This window comes from Panulirus ornatus, chromosome 66 (genome assembly GCF_036320965.1).
Source record: "Panulirus ornatus isolate Po-2019 chromosome 66, ASM3632096v1, whole genome shotgun sequence".
Lineage (NCBI taxonomy): Eukaryota > Metazoa > Arthropoda > Malacostraca > Decapoda > Palinuridae > Panulirus > Panulirus ornatus.
In genome coordinates this window covers 18,942,307-18,955,900 of record NC_092289.1, presented here as the reverse complement: position 1 = coordinate 18,955,900, position 13,594 = coordinate 18,942,307, and the positions used below count along the sequence as shown (strand labels likewise).

Sequence of the window (13,594 nt, the reverse complement as noted above, 5' to 3'; positions counted from 1 at the left end):
GAAGAGGAATAAACCTAATGATTGTAATGATATTAATAATGATAGCAATGATAATAGTAATAGTAATGATAGTGATAATAATGATAATGATGATAATAATTAAGATGATGATAATGATAATAAAGATAATAATGATGATAATAATGATAATGATAATAATAATAATAAAGATAATAATAATGATAATAATAATAATAATGACAATAATAACAATAATGATAATAATAATAATCATAATAATAATAATAATAATAATAATAATAATAATAATAATAATAATAATAAAATAATGATAATAACAATAATAACAATGATAATAATAATGATGATAATAACAATAATCATACAACATATGACAATAACAATGATAACAATGATGATTATAAAAGCCACAGAGCTAATAAAAAAAAAAAGATTTCTGTACGTTCATTTATCATTATCATTGTCATGACTAATCTTCATTTTGATTAACTTAAGATTGTTGAGGTATGATATGAAAGTCTTGGGGAGACTAACACGGTTTATGAAGTCATCTCGTACAGGAAACATTATTAATCACTATGATAACATACGTCAAGGAAAACATCCTGAAGACCTACTGGACAGAAAAACAAACTGGCCATCACATTATCGTAATGAAACGATGAACAACACATCACAGAAGTTGCATCTATAACAAAGAGACAAGAAGTATTGGCATTAAGCAGATTTGAAGGAGTAAATGGAACTATGCAAAACAGATCAGACTCCATGATCATAAAGTTGTCCATGTTGGGTCATCAGAGGAAGTTACCAGTACCGAGCGAAAGAGCCAAGAAGACTGTTGAGGGTTCAGAACATTCGTGGTGAACCATCTCCATGAAGAATGGCAATAATGGAACCTCACGATACAGCTGATCTGTACAACAGGTAACATACCTCTTGGCAACTGGGTTAAGAGGTTAGGTTACACTTCGTGAAGACTTTTACTCGTTGTATCTTCACACTAGGAAAGAATACATTTTCCTAAAGGCCAGGCGGTACCTGACGTCATTCCTCTCTCTCTCTCTCTCTCTCTCTCTCTCTCTCTCTCTCTCTCTCTCTCTCTCTCTCTCTCTCTCTCTCTCTCTCTCTCTCTCTCTCTCTCTCTCTCTCTCTCTCTCTCTCTCTCTCTCTCTCTCTCTCTCTCTCTCTCTCTCTTCGGGATAAATCATTTGTGTTGTGTGTCAATTCCTCATCATCACAATCGCCATCTTCATCATCTCCGTCTTTATTTCCTTACTGTTGTGTCTTGTTGGTCTAACCCCCCCCCCCCCCCCCCGTTGTCAGTCTCAGAGAGAAATACGTAAGAAGAATCTCTTATGCCTAAGTCAACTTTGCAATGGCGGAGAATACCAGTGCTTCCTTATCAACGGCAATAAAAGTAATGCAAATCAAAATGATAATGGTGGTTGTTATAACCACAGAGATGATTACAAATCCTGCCAGTTTTGTAGTGAGGAATTCTAAACCAAACATTTCACTGCTAATCGTTGTTTGGCAACAGATTATAAAAACACACCTTGTGTAATCTGACATTTGGTAAATTTCTCCAATTGAGATTTCTCTCTCTCTCCAACGTCAGGATGGGTATATAAACCGGACCCACAGCGAATCAAGTCATATATACTCTCCTGTTCTCCTGCTGGTCAAGTCCTTTGTACCTGAGGTAAGAACTTGTCCTCATATCTTGAGGTGTTACATAACGAGTCATGTTCCAAGGAAGCTAATAAAAGAGGTTTACTGAACACTTAGGAGAACTTGTGTATTGTTTCTGTCAGGTATTTATTTGTTTAATGCCGTAACCCATTTGGATGTATCGTATTAGATGTCGTAGCTTAAGTTATGCATGGAAAAGATTCACTAGAAAATAAAGTAGTATTGATACTTCACTGAAGTAGAAGACAATAACACAGTGTTGGGATGAGTTAGAAGTGTATATGTTTGATGTCGTTTTACCATTTCGTTATCAGATATTGTGATTAATTATCTTTACGATAATCATCCTACCTTTATTCTTGATTGTTAGATAAGTTTTTATTCTCGACAGGTTGAGGAACGATGACGACCAAGGTCACTCTATTGTTGTTGGTAGTGCTGGTGGTGCTGGTAGGAGAGACCTTAGTCCAAGGTGAGTGACCTTAAGTGCATAGCGAGTTACGTTAGTGCATGGTGATCGACCTTAATACATGGTAAGTGAACATTATGCAAGGTGTGTTACGTTCAAGCATGGGGAGTGACTTTCATCCATGGTGAATGACTTTGCCGAATGACCTTGCCGGATGATAAGACTACTGTTCATGCTGGATGCAATTAGTGGAAGTTCAGTGATCTTAGTGGAAAGTAAATAAACCTTTCTCCATGGTAAGATAAGTACACATTAACCCTTGAACGTCGTGAGTGAGATAAATGCCAGAGTAAATAACTTATGCAGTGCTGTAATGAAAAAATTGTAAAATCTATATATGTATATCTTACGCTGATAGAATCAATTTGGTATTTACTGTCAGTGATCCAAAATAGAATTGTGTGGTTCGAGAGAAGACAACGAGAATAGAGAAGAGAAGTGCGATCACTTTTAGAGAAAGAGCTGGCACAGAACTTGAGAGAGAGAGAGAGAGAGAGAGAGAGAGAGAGAGAGAGAGAGAGAGAGAGAGAGAGAGAGAGAGAGAGAGAGAGAGAGAGAGAGAGAGAGAGAGAGAGAGAGAGAGAGAGAGACCATCAATGATGAATATGGAAATCTATTAGAAAAAAAACAAGCCATCGCATCTAAGCTTAGGATCCTTCACTTCCACCCGTTCTGTCACTCTGGGTCATGTAGACAATAGAGTGACTCATTCGATTAGCTAACATTGGTTGAATCCAGTCACTCTTGTTACTTCCTGGCTTGACCCTCCTCTGCCCATAGGTAAGGTGGCAGGATGCTGGTGTCACAGTAGCCAGTGTCCAGCCACTAACTTCCCTGGTCCTCCTCTCTGTCCACAGGCAAGGTAAAGCCACATTAGTCAAGGGACCGACTCTTCCATGGAGTTTAAATCGTGATCCTTCCTGTTCTGTCTTTTGCCTTTATGGATGCTAGGGATTAGAAATGACTGATGTTCGTACAACGATTAACCACAAACGTTTCTCCTTCCTATCCAGGTAGTCCTTTCGTTCCGGATAGACCCAGTTGCTACAGTCTTGCAGGCGTGTGTATGGTGCCAAATTCGGTTTGCGTCGGTTTCCAGACTTATGGCACGTGCCCATCAAATCACTTCTGCTGCATTCCAATATCTGGATAGAAATAAGAAGTCAAGCAAAACCGTATGGAACAACGAACCAAGATCTGTTACATCATGACATCTCCTGATCCTTCATGAAGTCTGAAGTCATGGAAGACACGCTTCAGATCAGCTGTATCGTGAGGTTCCATTATTGCCATTCTTCATGGAGATGGTTCACCACGAATGTTCTGAACCCTCAACAGTCTTCTTGGCTCTTTCGCTCGGTACTGGTAACTTCCTCTGATGACCCAACATGAACAACTTTATGATCATGGAGTCTGATCTGTTTTGCATAGTTCCATTTACTCCTTCAAATCTGCTTAATGCCAATACTTCTTGTCTCTTTGTTATAGATGCAACTTCTGTGATGTGTTGTTCATCGTTTCATTACGATAATGTGATGGCCAGTTTGTTTTTCTGTCCAGTAGGTCTTCAGGATGTTTTCCTTGACGTATGTTATCATAGTGATTAATAATGTTTCCTGTACGAGTTGTATTCATAAACCGTGTTAGTCTCCTAACGACTTTCGTATCGTACCTCAACTATCTCATTGTAGTAAAAAAAAAAAAAAAAAAGAATATGATGATAAGCATAATAATGATGATGGTGATGATAATGAATAAACGTAAGGGACAAAATTATGATTATCTTATAATTTCCTTTTCACTCTTATCATTACTATTATTGTCTTATATCCCTGGGGATAATGGAGACAGAACACTGCCCATGTATTCAATGCACGTCGTAGAATTGGACTAAATGGGGTGGGCACGAGGTGCCGGGAATCCTCCCCTCCAGTTTTGTTTTTCCAAAGGAAGGAAGAGAGAAGTGGGCCAAGTGAGGAATTATCACTTATATATATATATATATATATATATATATATATATATATATATATATATATATATATATATATATATATATATGAATATATATATATATATATATATATATATATATATATATATATATATATATATATACATATACATATTCCTATGAGTCCACGGGGAAAATGAAACACGATAAGTTCCCAAGTGCACTTTCGTGTAATGATCACATCATCAGGGGAGACACAAGAGAGAAGTATAAGTCAGTTGATATACATCGAAGAGACGAAGCTAGGACGGCATTTGGTAAACATGTGATTGTCTAAGACAGACAACGAGCGTTTCATAAACTATTATGTGGACAAGAAGGTAAATTGTTTGCAAATTTTATCAACAATAAAGTTACCCAATTTATACAGACCATCACTAATATTAAGATTATGATTCTTTATGTATTTGATAACAGAAGATTCAATCATGTTTCTCATGGTATTGAAGTTAGGGTTAATAGCTGATATCCCAGTACTCCAGTCAATACAATGATCATAGTTTTTAACGTGATTAAACAAGGCATTTGATTCTTGTCCCGTTCTTATACTATATTTAAGTCGCTCAAGTCTAACAGAAATATCCTTACTAGTCTGCCCAACATATATATATATCTATATATATGTATACACACACACACACACATGTTTATATTCAGAGAGAGTTAGCTAAGCTTTCCATGCATTTCAGCTCTAAGCATCATCAACACATACAAGTGAACTGACTAGGCAATAAGACCATTGTGCCTACCCGTCATACAGTCCATCATGGAACACTGAATGTTCCTGAAGTCTCAACGTTATTCACCCTGATCCCTCCAACAATTATATGTTTATTCCTTTTCTTTCGTTTGTTTGTGTTCATGATACACAGCTGCAGACCTGACCAGATGTGTAGCTGTAGGATTCCTCTGGCCTCTTACAAAGGTTGTGGCACAAACTCCACGTATGATGCCGGAAGATGTTGCACTCCTCTCTGTATGATGCCACGAGATGTGGCACACACTCCCTATGGTGTGCCAGCTCATGATCGCAGCTATATGTGCTACTGGAGCCACGGCTCCTCGCTGCTGAGGAAGAGGAATAAACCTGATGATTGTAATGATATTAATAATGATAGCAATGATAATAGTAATAGTAATGATAGTGATAATAATGATAATGATGATAATAATTAAGATGATGATAATGATAATAAAGATAATAATGATGATAATAATGATAATGATAATAATAATAATAAAGATAATAATAATGATAATAATAATAATAATGACAATAATAACAATAATGATAATAATAATAATCATAATAATAATAATAATAATAATAATAATAATAATAATAATAATAATAATAATAAAATAATGATAATAACAATAATAACAATGATAATAATAATGATGATAATAACAATAATCATACAACATATGATAATAATAATGATAACAATGATGATTATAAAAGCCACAGAGCTAATCAAAAAAAAAGATTTCTGTACGTTCATTTATCATTATCATTGTCATGACTAATCTTCATTTTGATTAACTTAAGATTGTTGAGGTATGATATGAAAGTCTTGGGGAGACTAACACGGTTTATGAAGACATCTCGTACAGGAAACATTATTAATCACTATGATAACATACGTCAAGGAAAACATCCTGAAGACCTACTGGACAGAAAAACAAACTGGCCATCACATTATCGTAATGAAACGATGAACAACACATCACAGAAGTTGCATCTATAACAAAGAGACAAGAAGTATTGGCATTAAGCAGATTTGAAGGAGTAAATGGAACTATGCAAAACAGATCAGACTCCATGATCATAAAGTTGTCCATGTTGGGTCATCAGAGGAAGTTACCTGTACCGAGCGAAAGAGCCAAGAAGGACAGTTGAGGGTTCAGAACATTCGTGGTGAACAATCTCCATGAAAGAATGGCAATAATGGACCTCACGATACAAGCTGAATCTGAAGCGTGTCTTCCATGACTTCAGACTTCATGAAGATCACGAATGTCATGATGTAACAGTAACTAGCGAAAGAGCCAAGAAGACTATTTGAGGGTTCAGACATTCGTGTGACCACTCCATGAAGAATGGCAAAAATGGACCTCACGATACAGCTGACTGTACACAAGTAACATACTCTTGGCAACTGGTTAAGAGTTAGGTTACACTTCGTGAAGACTTTTACACTGTTTATCTCACACAGAAAGAATACATTTTCCTAATGGCCAGGCGGTAACGGACGTCATTCTCTCTCTCTCTCTCTCTCCTCTCTCTCTCTCTCTCTCTCTCTCTCTCTCTCTCTCTCTCTCTCTCTCTCTCTCTCTCTCTCTCTCTCTCTCTCTCTCTCTCTCTCTCTTCGGGATAAATCATTTGTGTTGTGTGTCAATTCCTCATCATCACAATCGCCATCTTCATCATCTCCGTCTTTATTTCCTTACTGTTGTGTCTTGTTGGTCTAACCCCCCCCCCCCCGCCTGTTGTCAGTCTCAGAGAGAAATACGTAAGAAGAATCTCTTATGCCTGAGTCAACTTTGCAATGGAGGAGAATACCAGCGCTTCCTTATCAACGGCAATAAAAGTAATGCAAATCAAAATGATAATGGTGGTTTTTATAACCACAGAGATGATTACAAATCCTACCAGTTTTGTAGTGAGGAATTCTAAACCAAACATTTCACTGCTAATCGTTGTTTGGCAACAGATTATAAAAACACACCTTGTGTAATCTGACATTTGGTAAATTTCTCCAATTGAGATTTCTCTCTCTCTCCAACGTCAGGATGGGTATATAAACCGGACCCACAGCGAATCAAGTCATATATACTCTCCTGTTCTCCTGCTGGTCAAGTCCTCTGTACCTGAGGTAAGAACTTGTCCTCATATCTTGAGGTGTTACATAACGAGTCATGTTCCAAGGAAGCTAATAAAAGAGGTTTACTGAACACTTAGCAGAACTTGTGTATTGTTTTTGTCAGGTATTTATTTGTTTAATGCCGTAACCCATTTGGATGTATCGTATTAGATGTCGTAGCTTAAATTATGCATGGAAAAGATTCACTAGAAAATAAAGTAGTATTGATACTTCACTGAAGTAGAAGACAATAACACAGTGTTGGGATGAGTTAGAAGTGTATATGTTTGATGTCGTTTTACCATTTCGTTATCAGATATTGTGATTAATTATCTTTACGATAATCATCCTACCTTTATTCTTGATTGTTAGATAAGTTTTTATTCTCGACAGGTTGAGGAACGATGACGACCAAGGTCACTCTATTGTTGTTGGTAGTGCTGGTGGTGCTGGTAGGAGAGACCTTAGTCCAAGGTGAGTGACCTTAAGTGCATAGCGAGTTACGTTAGTGCATGGTGATCGACCTTAATACATGGTAAGTGAACATTATGCAAGGTGAGTTACGTTCAAGCATGGGGAGTGACTTTCATCCATGGTGAATGACCTTGCCGAATGACCTTGCTGGATGATAAGACTACTGTTCATGCTGGATGCAATTAGTGGATGTTCAGTGATATTAGTGGAAAGTAAATAAACCTTTCTCCATGGTAAGATAAGTACACATTAACCCTTGAACGTCGTGAGTGAGATAAATGCCAGAGTAAATAACTTATGCAGTGCTGTAATGAAAAAATTGTAAAATCTATATATGTATATCTTACGCTGATAGAATCAATTTGGTATTTACTGTCAGTGATCCAAAATCGAATTGTGTGGTTCGAGAGAAGACAACGAGAATAGAGAAGAGAAGTGCGATCACTTTTCGAGAAAGAGCTGGCACAGAACTTGAGAGAGAGAGAGAGAGAGAGAGAGAGAGAGAGAGAGAGAGAGAGAGAGAGAGAGAGAGAGAGAGAGAGAGAGAGAGAGAGAGAGAGACCATCAATGATGAATATGGAAATCTATTAGAAAAAAAACAAGCCATCGCATCTAAGCTTAGGATCCTTCACTTCCACCCGTTCTGTCACTCTGGGTCATGTAGACAATAGAGTGACTCATTCGATTAGCTAACATTGGTTGAATCCAGTCACTCTTGTTACTTCCTGGCTTGACCCTCCTCTGTCCATAGGTAAGGTGGCAGGATGCTGGTGTCACAGTAGCCAGTGTCCAGCCACTAACTTCCCTGGTCCTCCTCTCTGTCCACAGGCAAGGTAAAGCCACAGTAGTCAAGGGACCGACTCTTCCATGGAGTTTAAATCGTGATCCTTCCTGTTCTGTCTTTTGCCTTTATGGATGCTAGGGATTAGAAATGACTGATGTTCGTACACCCGATTAACCACAAACGTTTCTCCTTCCTATCCAGGTAATCCTCTCGTTCCGGATAGACCCAGTTGCTACAGTCTTGCAGGCGTGTGTATGGTGCCAAATACGGTTTGCGTCGGTTTCCCGAGTCATGGTGCTTGCCCATCAAATCACTTCTGCTGCATTCCATTATCTGGATAGAAATAAGAAGTCAAGCAAAACCGTATGGAACAACGAACCAAGATCTGTTACATCATGACATCTCCTGATCCTTCATGAAGTCTGAAGTCATGGAAGACACGCTTCAGATCAGCTGTATCGTGAGGTTCCATTATTGCCATTCTTCATGGAGATGGTTCACCACGAATGTTCTGAACCCTCAACAGTCTTCTTGGCTCTTTCGCTCGGTACTGGTAACTTCCTCTGATGACCCAACATGGACAACTTGATGATCATGGTGCCTGATCTGTTTTGCATAGTTCCATTTACTCCTTCAAATCTGCTTAATGCCAATACTTCTTGTCTCTTTGTTATAGATGCAACTTCTGTGATGTGTTGTTCATCGTTTCATTACGATAGTTTGTTTTTCTGTCCAGTAGGTCTTCAGGATGTTTTCCTTGACGTATGTTATCATAGTGATTAATAATGTTTCCTGTACGAGTTGTCTTCATAAACCGTGTTAGTCTCCCAACGACTTTCATATCATACCTCAACAATCTTCTGTCAATCAAAATGAAGATTAGTCATGACAATGATAATGATAAATGAACGTATCGAAAAAAATCATGATTACCTCTATGACTTTTATAGTTACAGTTATCATTACTATTATCATTATAATCATCATTATCATTATCATCATTATCATCATTACAATCATTACGTGTATTCTTCTTGCTCAGCAGCTGGGAGCCATTGCTCCAGTTGCACAAACAGCTGCGAACATGAGTTGGCACCATATAGGGAGTGTGTGACACATTCCTTGGTACCATATGTTGTGTGTTTGTCACATCACGTGGGATCATATAGGGAGTGAATGCCACATCTTCCGGCATCATATATGGAGTTTGCGTCACAACCTTTGTAAGAGGCCAGAGGAATTCTACAGTTACACATCTGGTCAGGTCTGCTGCTGTGTATCATGAACACAAACAAACGAAAGAAAAGGAATAAACATATATTTGTTGGAGGGATCAGGGTGAATAACGTTGAGACTTCAGGAACATTCAGTGTTCCATGATGGACTGTATGACTAGGGAAATTCATTCTATAAATACGTTTAGAAAAGACCTTAAAAAAATAATGATAATGTCTTGCTTCATCATCGCCATATGAGTGTGTGTGTGTGTGTGTGTGTGTGTGTGTGTGTGTGTGTGTGTGTATTTCCCTAGGAGAGTTTACATCAGTCGCTAGAGTGTTACGGTGTAATCACTTCATTCCAAGCATAACCAGACTGTTAACTAATCCCACAACCTTAACAATGTCACACACACACACACACACACACACAAGCACTACAACACCTTCCCAGACACTACGGAGGGAAATTCCAGGATCATAAGAACAGTGAAACTAAAATATATATCTGAATAGACACTTTTACCTCATCCGTTTTCTATATAATATGTAGCAGGGTGTAAAAACCCTCATCTCATTCTCATCCACGGTTCAGCTTGACAGCAGCTGCAGCAGAGTGAGAAGGTAGTATCTAGCAAGAGTTGTGAGAATCAGATACGTTATTATAACATTTATTCCTAAGTTGTTCGAACGTATCATGTATTCTCTGCGTGTAGAAGGCGACTAAAAGGGGAGGGGATAGGGGGCTGAAAATTCTCCCCTCTTGTTTTTTACATTATATATATATATATATATATATATATATATATATATATATATATATATATATATATATATATATATATATATATATATATATTGAAAAGGATCACAATTTTGCACGTGATCAAGTATATTCTTAAGAGTCCACGGGGAAAATGAAACACGTTAAGTTCCCAAGTGAACTTTCGTGTAATAATCACATCATCAGGGGAGACACAAGAGAGAAATATAACAGTCAGTTGATATACAACGAAGAGATGTAGCTAGGACGCCATATGGTAAACATGGGATTGTCCAAGACAGACAACGAGCGTATCATAAACTTATTATTCTAAAAATTTTATCAGCAATAGAATTATCCAATTTGTATAAACCATCACTAATGTTAATACTATAATACCTTGTGTATTTGATAACAGAAGATTCAATGATATCTCTCGTGGTAATCGAGTTAGAGTTGATAACTGAGATGGCATTACTCCAGATAATACAATAATCTTAGTTTTTAACGTGATTAAACAAGGCATTTGATTCTTGTCCCGTTCTTATACTATATTTATGTTGCTTAAGTCTAACAGAAAGATTTTTACCAATCTGTCCAACATAAAACTTATCACAATTCCTACATGGCACTTTACAGATGCATCCAGGAGAATTTTCTGGTGAATTCCTGATTAAGATATTCTTTATAGTATTATTGTTGCTAAAGGCAACATTTACATTAAAGGATTTAAGCAACATGGGAAGTAAAGTAAAATTATTATTAAAAAGGAGAACTAGAAGGTTCTTGGTGTCAATGGGAGTTTTGGGCTCAACTCTATAAAATCATTTCTTTGCTAAGTTAAGGGATTTATCAATGAAAGATCTAGGGTACTTTAACTTAGATCCAATAGAATACATCTTTTCAAACTCACCATCATCATCAATATACTCTGGACTGTACATTGATGATGAGTTTGAGAAGATATATTCTATTGGATCTGAGTTAAAGTATATATATATATATATATATATATATATATATATATATATATATATATATATATATATATATATATATATATATATATATATATATATATATTCTCCCAGCTATTCGAGACCAGCTTAACCCAAACAGAAAACCATTTCGAAGCAAAAGAGAAAACTTACGATGGGTTCTGGCTGACATTCCAGTTATAGTGAACATGACGAACATCTTGCTGTCCTTACTGTTGTCTGTTGATTATAGAATTGGCTTTTCTTCTCGACAGGTTGAGGAACGATGATGTCCAAGGTCACTGTGCTCTTGGCACTGCTGGTGGTGCTGGTAGCTGCGACCTTAGTGCAAGGTGAGTGACCTTACTCCATGGTCAGTTATCTTAGTGCATGATGAGGGATCTTTGTGCATGGTGATTGACCTTGATGCAAGTTAAGTTACATTACTGCAGTGTGAGGGACCTTACAGTATTTTGAGTGACCTTAGTGTCTAGTGAGAAACCTTAGTGCATGATTAAGTATCTTTCCGTGTGATGTAAGCAGTACTATACGGTGAACGATGTTAGAGGAGTTACCTTTAGTGAATAGCGTATGTGGATAGTGAGTTACCTTAGTGCGGAGTGCAGAAATTCATGCTGGAGTAGCTATGTGAATCATGCTGGTGTCACAGTAGCCAGTGCCCAGCCACTAACTTCCCTGGTCCTCCTCTCTGTCCACAGGTAAGGTGGCAGGATGCTGGTGTCACAGTAGCCAGTGTCCAGCCACCATCTTCCCTGACCCTTACCACCATTTCCTTCCAAATCATTTTGTTTATTCAGCTCCCAAGCATGAAGCTAAATCTGTGACCGAGTCTGCCTTGTGATTCTAACACAGATGGCTCTTCCCTTCTTTCACCAGGTTTTGCCAACTGTCAAGATGTTGGAGGCTACTGCAGACCTGCTCATAGGTGTAATGCAAGGCCAATACTTCATGGGAAGTGCTACTCCTATACGGTCTGCTGCCCTTACAATTGAGAAGGAAGGACACGTCGCTCAGGGGAGGAAATCAAGATCCTTCTGTCAGTACGTCTGTTGCTGTCAGCCTTCCCTGATGGAGTTTTGGCAAACGAGATGGAGTGATATCTGTGAGCATCATGGATATCAACCGTTGTGTTTATTTGATGGTTTCTTTATGGTTCAAATGCTTTTGATTGGACTCCATTGTCATGGTTAACTTCTAATGAGATTCATGGAGGGTTTTGACACAAGATGTTCAACGATGGTTGAAAATCACTGTCCAAGCTTATTGTTGATGTGTGATTGTAACTGATGAAGTGTTATGGTGTCTTGTTTTTTTTTTTTTTATCCCAGGTTTAAGCCACCTACTGACAGGAATTTACAAATAAAATTTCAGTATTCCATGACCCTGTTTCCAATGATGCCTCCTTGTCTTGGAATAAGAACTCACATTTTCTAAAGGTTCAGGACATGTCGACTTTTACAGAACGTAATTCGTTGAACGGGCTAAGAAATGGAGCAACGCTAAAGAAGAATTATCTCTACGTAAGACCCGGACAGTAATCAGCTACTAACAACCAATGAGGCTAGGCATATTAACAACCAATGAGGCTAGGCATATTAACAACCAATGAGGCTAGGCATATTCTACAACACCTAACCTAACCTGAATAAGTCATCCATTAACAGTCAAATAATTCGTGAAAGACAACACATTACGAGAAAATGTTTGGGTATCCTGTTAAACGGCCAGACCAGAAACAGACCAACAAGACCCAAAAAAATTAGGAAAAAAAAACAAAATGAGGAGATTCATGCCATCCGGACCAACCCTATACCTTTCCAAACGTGAATCAACTGAGTTTACCATTCTGATGCACCTCTCTATATTGTTCCCTCATCGTCTTCAGCAAAAGACTGATTTGGATTCTTATATATTTTTTTTTCTTCTTTTCCTTGAAAGAATATTCACCAGTGGCTTCTTCTCTTAGATCTGTGGTAGGTTGCATCTAAAATGTGCACGATAGAGAAAGAGGTCCACATTCTACTATTATCTACTCGACTTTGATAGATATTTCCTCCCTCCACCACTGATACAACTAGTCATTTCATTGTTCTAGCTTCTCTCTTCTCTTCTTATTATATATCGTTCTGGGTAAAAAAACCACGTGTGTGTGTGTGTGTGTGTGTGTTGGCAGGAGAGTTTACATACTTCACCGTTGCAAACGTATGTGATGAATGTATATAAATGACTTCATCACAAGTATGACAAAGTTCTGTTACCCACAGTCTTGACAGCTGTCAACACGGGAGACATTCAACACCTCCTTACGAGACTTCCTTTCCACGAAGGGAA

The 13,594-nt window shown here is 37.7% G+C and overlaps 3 long non-coding RNA genes across 3 annotated transcripts; all 3 read left to right on the top strand.

Moving 5' to 3' along the window:
- The first annotated feature begins 1,620 nt into the window (after nt 1-1,620).
- Nucleotides 1,621-3,801, top strand: LOC139746742 (uncharacterized). Its single transcript, XR_011712216.1, has 3 exons — nt 1,621-1,687; nt 2,069-2,149; nt 3,160-3,801. It is a non-coding gene; the product is annotated as an uncharacterized lncRNA (long non-coding RNA).
- Nucleotides 3,802-6,967: 3,166 nt separating this feature from the next.
- Nucleotides 6,968-9,116, top strand: LOC139746963 (uncharacterized). The gene is made up of 3 exons (XR_011712281.1): nt 6,968-7,039; nt 7,421-7,501; nt 8,487-9,116. It is a non-coding gene; the product is annotated as an uncharacterized lncRNA (long non-coding RNA).
- Nucleotides 9,117-10,053: 937 nt separating this feature from the next.
- Nucleotides 10,054-12,641, top strand: LOC139746965 (uncharacterized). The gene is made up of 3 exons (XR_011712283.1): nt 10,054-10,126; nt 11,518-11,595; nt 12,140-12,641. It is a non-coding gene; the product is annotated as an uncharacterized lncRNA (long non-coding RNA).
- The last annotated feature ends 953 nt before the right edge of the window (nt 12,642-13,594 follow it).